The sequence below is a fragment of the Sapajus apella genome, unplaced genomic scaffold (assembly GCF_009761245.1).
Source record: "Sapajus apella isolate SASKATOON/1434 unplaced genomic scaffold, GSC_monkey_1.0 scaffold63, whole genome shotgun sequence".
NCBI classification, from domain to species: domain Eukaryota; kingdom Metazoa; phylum Chordata; class Mammalia; order Primates; family Cebidae; genus Sapajus; species Sapajus apella.
This window is the reverse complement of record NW_022437003.1, coordinates 10,704,714-10,712,532: the sequence shown is the minus strand read 5'-3', so window position 1 is coordinate 10,712,532 and position 7,819 is coordinate 10,704,714. Positions and strand designations below refer to the sequence as shown.

The 7,819-nt window shown below is 45.5% G+C and overlaps 1 non-coding gene across 1 annotated transcript; it reads left to right on the top strand.

The window, feature by feature from the left end:
• The first annotated feature begins 7,141 nt into the window (after positions 1-7,141).
• Positions 7,142-7,283, top strand: LOC116529874. Its single transcript, XR_004259721.1, has one exon. It is a non-coding gene; the product is annotated as a U4 spliceosomal RNA (small nuclear RNA).
• Positions 7,284-7,819: the final 536 nt, after the last annotated feature.

The window sequence follows — 7,819 nt, the reverse complement described above, 5'->3', positions numbered from 1 at the left end:
GTACAAATGAAAAAGTCCCGACTTTGGGATGAGTACTATGATGTCTATAAACCAGTTTGAGAATCAGAATCCAAAATAAGAGCTGAAAGATTGGCAGAGCCCTTCTTGGAGGGAGGGCACGCTGGCAGACGGATCTTTGTAAGCAGCTCCCTCCTTCCCAGAGATGCTTCTGCTTCCATCCTGGGGTCGCGTTGCTACACAGTATGGCTCATATTCACATGCACAGCCACAGGTGGGAGGGATGGGGGGTGGGGTTTCTTCTGCAGAAAGATGTGTAACGTCAGGGGCTTTGTGCCTGGGATTCATGGGGTTTCACTCGAGATTCTCAAATAGGTCCCTTCTCCCCAAAATGTTAAGAAAATCTGGTCTAAGTAGTTGTAATAGTTATAAAAGCATCCTAGGTGAATGGCTCTTTACAAAGATGAACACACATAAAATTCCTCTAAAAGCTGTGGATTCACTTTCAGTGGAATCAAGTCTACTCTCAAATGCTTTACCAAAGTGTCAGGACATAGTAACTAACAGTTCACAGAGCTCCCAGTCAGCTGAGTTTGTAGCCAGCTTCAAGATCTGGAAGTTGTATTTCCTTGGGCAGAGGACTTACCCCTCTAAGCCTTAGCTGGCAGATCTTTAGAATAAGAATAGTATCTGCCTGATAGGTTTATTGTGGGGATTAAATAAGACAATATAGAGAAGCACTAAGCCTAGTGTCTAGCAAAAGTTAAGGCTTTGATTGATATTAGAACAAGAAAGGAGAAAAAGGTAGCAGAGAAAGCATCAGTAACCATAAATCTTGGACAAAGTGGTTTTGTTAAAAGGAATGAATTGACTTGGTGAAGGAGTCATGTTGCTTTCAGAGGATTAATACCCAGTGTACTAAATGCTCTATGGCCATTAGAATTACAGTGCAGGACAGACCAGGGAGGAGGTCTGCCCTTTGTCAATTTGGACTGAATTAAGCTGGAAACATGATGGAAATTTGAGAGTAGGTAGACTCTACATTTCACACCTAGTCTTTGGTATAAGACAAAGTTTGTGTGTGTGTGCGTGCCTGTGTGTGTGTGTATGTGTGTGTGTGAGAGAGAGAGAGAAGGGGATGTAGAAGGGAAGGGAGGACAGAATTTAGCAAGGAAAGTGAATTGCTTTCCACTGCGTCAATTGAGGCCTATGAAGATATTTCAGAGGAAGGCAGATGGTCATGGACCATACTTATTCTTCATCTCCACTGCCAGGGAAAACTTTGTATTCAAGGCTGTCCTTTGCCTGTGAAATTAGATCTACAGTTATAATAATTCACCTTGGGATGTCCCAGGACACAAATATAAATGTGAATATCAGCTCCACATTCTTCCAAAAGAAAGCCTGTGGTTTTTTCATACTTATAATAATACTTAGGAGGCTTCCTCTTAGAAAATACTGAGCCACACTCATGGAATCCAACAGAGCCCGATTATTTGCTGGGATTGCCAGGGAAGAGATACAACAGCGACCTCTGGACACAGAGACAGCAAAGCGAGGCCATGTGTTCGACCTAACAGCACAGTGAGAGTCAAGAGAGTCTTGGAATAATTCAATCTGGCTTCCAGCTCTTTCCTCACTGGCAACTCTGTTTGGTGGCATTAACTGGATCCTTGTTTAATACCTCAGCTTTCCTATGTAAAAATAGCCGAAGGCTTAAAAATCTTAGGATTTGAGCTATGTGCTTAATTCACCAGCTATTGTCCCCCATAGTTGTGTAGCTGATCGTCTGCAGAGGCGGGTGTGATCTAACTGGTTGCTTAAATGCAGTCAGTCAGTTATTTGATCACAGTCTACTATTGTTATTTATTGTCTTCTGAAGACTAGATGTGTAGTGTTTAATTTTCACCTTTAAAGTACATTTGAAATACGTAAGGAATTAAGATTGTATCACCTGCCATTCTGTGTGTGTGTGTGTGTGTGTGTGTGTGTGTGTTGAATGGGTGAAATCAAACATAAATTATGCTGGCTGTTTGCTCGGGACACAATACTGTTGTAGGCACTGTGCAGTACTTAACCTAGTGGGACACATTCTTTCAAGGAGCTTATGATCAACTGGAAGGAGAAGTGCGCTCAGAGCTGTATGCATGGTTACTTGTTTACTAAATATGCAATATATGAAATATGAAGATTACTGGGAACACAGAGAAAGAACTGTGGCAATGTCCAGATTCTTCTGGGAGCACCTCGGGTGGCCTTGCAGAGCTGATTCCGTGTGAGCTTGGACTTGATTTTGAAGGGCAATGATGGAAAGAGTGGTGAGAATGGCGAGGGCACAGTCTCTAAGGCAGGAAAGGAGAGAGCAGGCTGAACAGAGGGTTGTATGGGAATTTAGGTGGGCATGGGGCAGCTTCCGCCCAGGTAGAGGAGGGAGGGGCCGGTAATGAAGGATGGGTAAGTTATTGTAGAGTTTGTACAGTGGAAGTGTCAAAGGATTCTGATTTGGGGCACCATGTTTTCAGATCCAATTTTAGGATAATAAGCAGGAAAATAAAGTAAAGGATAAAAGAGCTGGAAGAGATGGGAGGCAGGAGGACCACATAGGGGACTCAGGGGGGAACTCTGAAGAAGTACTGCATCAATGGAAGAGAACAGGAGGGCTGGAGAGGAGGGCTGGACCCCAGCTGGCTCCTGCACGTGCCTGTTCAATTGTCAGCCCTGGGTTTTCTTATGAGCCTAGCTGCTGCTTATATGTTTTTGTTTATTTTTTTACAACAGCTATATTTTGCTTTTTAAAAATAACAGAATGCAAAAACAAAAACAAAAAACAAAAAAACCTATCCCTCCCATCCTTATCTCTACCTAAGAGGCAGAACTCAATCACTGCAGACCATGCAAAAGGTCCCCCATGATTCACAGTCATTCCTGTCGCTAATAAGACACTACTGCGGCAGCAGCCATAGGCTTCACGTGTACCACGCCGCTGTTATCCTTCTTCACTTCCCCTTCAGTCTCTCCTGGAAGAATATTCCTGGTTTTTCCCTTAAATAATTTGCGTTTCTGTCCTGGAAGAATATTCCTGTTTTCCTCGTATATAATTTAATATTCTATTTAATCGGTGATTAGTTGACTTGGGAAACTTGGTGTGCATCATCTGAGCTCTTCTGGTTTATTTCTTCCTGTGTTAATAACCATGTAACTAACGTTGGATCCCTTCATTGATTTTCTGCCTTTAGACTTTTGTCCAACGAATTACATGTCATATAATTGCTCCTCAGCAAATTTTTTTTTTTTTTTTGAGACGGAATCTCACTCTGTCTCCCAGGCTGGAGTGCAGTGGTGCGATCTCAGCTCACTGCAACCTCCGCCTCCTGGATTCAAGCCACTCTTCTGCCTCGGCCTCCAAAGTAGCTGGGACTATAGGCATGCGCCACCATGCCTGGCTAATTTTTGTATTTTTAGTAGAGACAGAGTTTCACCATATTGGCCAGGCTGGTCTTGAACTCCTGACCTTGTGATCCACCCACCTCGGCCTCCCAGAGTGCCAGGGGTTACAGGTGTGAGCCACCACGTCTGGCCTGAGCAATTTTTAAAAATAAAATCTTTCAGCAGTTGGCTGACTAACAGACATTACTAATAAAGCAAAATGATCAACTAAAAGATACCTTCAAGGGAATGTGATGGGTTGTGCCTGAGTGACAAGAGAGGGGTGTGAATATGCCTTAGAGGAAAGGAAAATCGTGCCTTATCACATTGTTTGTTGCCCCCAGAGCTTGATAAATCACACATGAGACCCACTCTGTCCTTCAGAGACAAGACATTTCACTTGCAGACATATCTTTCTTCTTTTCCACTTTTTAATTTCATTCTTCCCATGGGATCCCAGGCAGCGCACACTGAAGTAACAAAGGACTATCAGGAAAACATCATCTAGGTGGGGTGTATTTGTTTCCATCGTTCCTGAGAAGTTCGGGTGAAGGAAGGAGGCAGAACGTGGGCACTGGAAGCAAATCTTCTATTCTTTCCTTCTTTCAATGCATGAACACGTACGGTATCCCTCTGGGCAAGGGAGAGAGACCTCACTTAGTGGTTCATTTAGATTCTGCATGAGAAGGAGATATTGTTTTATTCTTCATTATAAGAGGAGCTATTTCTTCAAATTGACCATTTCCCCGCCTCACTCTTTACAAAAGTAACCTGTTTACAATCTACTCTTGTAGATTACAGTACTTAGTAGAGACAAGTAGGGAGAAATTCAGAGATTGAAAAGCTTTGCGACATCCCACAGAGTTGGAATGCTTTTTTCAAAGGGGAAAAAATCTGCAAATGTGTATGTACTTGCCTATGTACCCAAAAGAGCCAGCTGGACGGCCCATAAACGGCTCCCATTCAGGAACAACAAAAGCCCATGTCAGAAGTCAAGGGACAGGAGGCTGAGAACTAATAATAATTTTGCACTTACACAGCAGTTTTCATCTGAAGACCTCGGAGTGCTTTATAAACATTAATTAAATCGCCCAACAGCCCCGTGAGATGGCGGTGTATCACTGTTTTCAATGTGCAGGGGATATGGGGAGGAGAAATGGATGCATGGAGTGAAGTTGGAACCAGGCCATGCTACAATGCATGTGGATTGCAAACTCAGAAAAGGCAGCGGGAACGTCTCCCTTGTGAATCTAGGGCTGTGGTCAGGTGTACGCGGTCCCTGCTGGGCCAAAGAGACGGTCTGGTGACTCCTTCCGCAGCGGGACCCACCTTATTCATGTAGCGAGCCGGCCACCTGCACCTGGGCTTGAAGGATGCCCGCACAATCTCCCCCAGGGGCTCATCACCACATGTCAGATTGCCACCATTGCCGACTCATTCCTTTAGTGAGACTTGTGATGGCCAATCGGCTTCACCGCAGGTGTCACCTCTGATTGCTGGTAGGTACAGCCAGACCAGCTGCCTGGAGGATCACTGTGTCTAGCATGTCCGGCAGAATAGGCCATGATTGATTAGTGATGCCTGGGAAAAGGTGGTCACTGTAGATTAAATTGTGTCTTGAGAAAAGATATGTGGAAGTCCTAATCCCTGGTACCTGTGACTGTGATCTCATTTGGAAACAAGGCCTTTGCGAACATAGTCAAGTTAGGATGACATCATTCTGGATTCGGATGGGTGTCCTTATAACAAGAGTGAAATATGGAGACAGACACACAGAGAAGAGAAGGCCTTGTGGAGGCGGAGGCCGAGATTGGAATGATACATCTACAAGCCAAGAAATGTCAAGGACTGCTGGCAACCACTAGAAGCTAAGAGAGGGGCCTGGAACAGATTCAGAGGGAGCATGGCCTTTGCTGCTGACCCTTTGATTTCCAACTTCTTGCCTCCAGCACTAAAGGAGAATACATTCCTGTGGTTCTAAGTCACCCAGTTTCAGGTACTTTGTCATGAAACAAATGTCACAGCCCTAGAAACTAATGTGATGATTGAATATTGGAAATCATTCAAATGCAGGACTGTTCAAATGATTATTCATTTAAAAACACATCCTACCATTGTGATAACTGAAGAAAGGTTTCCTGGAAGGATTGGGCTGTGACTGTGGTGTGCTGCAGCTGGAGATGAGGTCAGAGTGCAATGGTGGTGACAGGGACATGCCAGCAGTCCTCTAGCATGGCAGGTGGTGATGGTTCTCAGACACTTAGATGTTTTGGCAGGTCAATCCTGTCTTAGCATGTTGAATTGCACTTGTGCAAATGCATTTAACACATTCCATTTCTTAATCCCTACAATAAATCAGAAAATCAAAGAATGCACCCAGAAGCCAATGGTGCTAGATCAAGTGTAGCAAAAGGAAAAAAAAATACTATAGACATTAAGACCCAAAGTCTGGAAATACCATTCATCTGGCATGGGTGAGGCTGCAGACATTCATGGCAAGAGAGTATATGTGGTATTCATCTTTAGTCTTATCCCTTTCAGGATCCTTTTTAAAAAATGCAAACAGTCCCCAGAGGGTACAACACATAAAATGATAGAATGATGACTGACACACTGGTGTGAAAAAAAAAAAAAAAGTCTTTGGAGTCACTCAATGTGAATTAGAAACGAGGTGACTCAATTTACTCATCTGGTAAATGGGTATGATATTCTCATAGATTTGTTGTGAGAACTAAATGCATTGCTATATGTGTGACGGTGTGGGGTACAGTATGTGTTAAATTATCAGTAGCATTTGCTTCTGCTCAATAAGTAGTTTTCTTCTTTCGGAGAGTGGCAGCTGATGATACAGGCACGGCAAGCTGGCGTAGGGCCAGAAGGTGAGGCTGGGGGAGATGGCGCCGTTGAAGGAGGCTGCACAACTGAGGCTGCCGTTTGACTGTGGCTTGGGGAGAAGCTGCTTCCTACCCTGCGTGGCTTTAGTTAGCCCCTCCCAGCGTCTCCCTGGGAAGACTCTCCTTGTCTAGGGTCACCGCCTCCCTCCCGCCAGAGCTCGCGGCTGCAGTAGCAGCCTCTCCACAGTGGGCCAACAGTGGGCAGTGGGGCTTCTTCCTTCTCTCCCTCTTCTCTCCGAGGCAGGGTTCATCTCGGGGGGAACCAGAGGTGGGGAGCAACGCGGAGGCAGCTCAAGCTGTGGATGGATCCTCTTCACAGGCCAGAGCCACTCAGGACAAAAAAAGGAAGAAGTCGCTCCTCTCAGACTGGGCCAAACAAAGCCTCAGCTGAACCCAAGGGAGGCGAAACCAGCAACCTTACTTTCTTTCAAAGTGATTTGTGGGCTGTGCACAGTGGCTCAGTCCTGTAATCCCAGCACTTTGGGAGGCCGAGGTGGGAGGATCACTTGAGGCCAGGAGTTCAAGACCAGCCTGGGCAATATGGCGAGATGCCATCTCTACAAATAATAATAAAAAAAATTAGCTAGGTGTGGTGGCACACATCGGTAGTCCCAGCTACTTGGGAGGCTGAGGCAGGAAGATCCCTTGAGCCTGGGAGGTTGGGGCTACAGTGAGCCCCAACAGTAACAATCATAGTGAACTATGATCATACCACTGCACTCCAGGTGAGTGACAGAGCGAGAACACTGTCTAAAAAAAAGTGACCTCTGAACCCCCGTTATATTTTTCAACCCGAATTTACCCGGACAGAAATGATCTTTGCCAACTAACTCATTATGTTTTCATTTATTAAAACAAATCCTAGCTTTGCGCAGCGGCAGTATCGTAGCCAATGAGGTTTATCCGAGGCGCGATTATTGCTAATTGAAAACCTTTTCCCAATACCCTGCCATGACGACTTGAAATATAGTCAGCATTGGCAATTTTTGACAGTCTCTACGGAGACTGAATAAAAAAAGAAAAAGAAAAAGAAAATGAGACAAATCTTAACAAGTTTTGAGTATAACTTTATTTCTCCAGGCTCTTCATGACCAAGGACATGAGTAACAACCCGGATAAAAATAAAACTACCCTTCAAGCCGCATTTACTCACCAAACAGAGCTGGTACCCTGCGGCACAGGCCCCCTTCCCCTGGGCCGCAGTGGCTCCCCGTGGCCCTTGGCCGCGGTCGGTGAGGTCTTCCTGGACCGGCCACTGCTGCTCTCTGTGCTGCCACCTGGTGGACCGACTCCGCAACTGCTTCCCCCACTCCTGCTCAGGCTGCAAGAGGCTGAATTGCTGCTCCCAAGGCTGCAGCCGCTGGACCCCTGGGAGGCGGAAAGGCCTCTCTTGTCAATAGAACCTCCCTACATAATAAGCTAGCTTCTTGTTGTTGCTTTCAGTTCCTGGAATTGGGACGTTTTCCACCACCCCAGTGCCCCCTTCGAAAACATCTTGCCCCCAACATTAGCCAAAAACCACAGCAGAGTCCAGACACAGC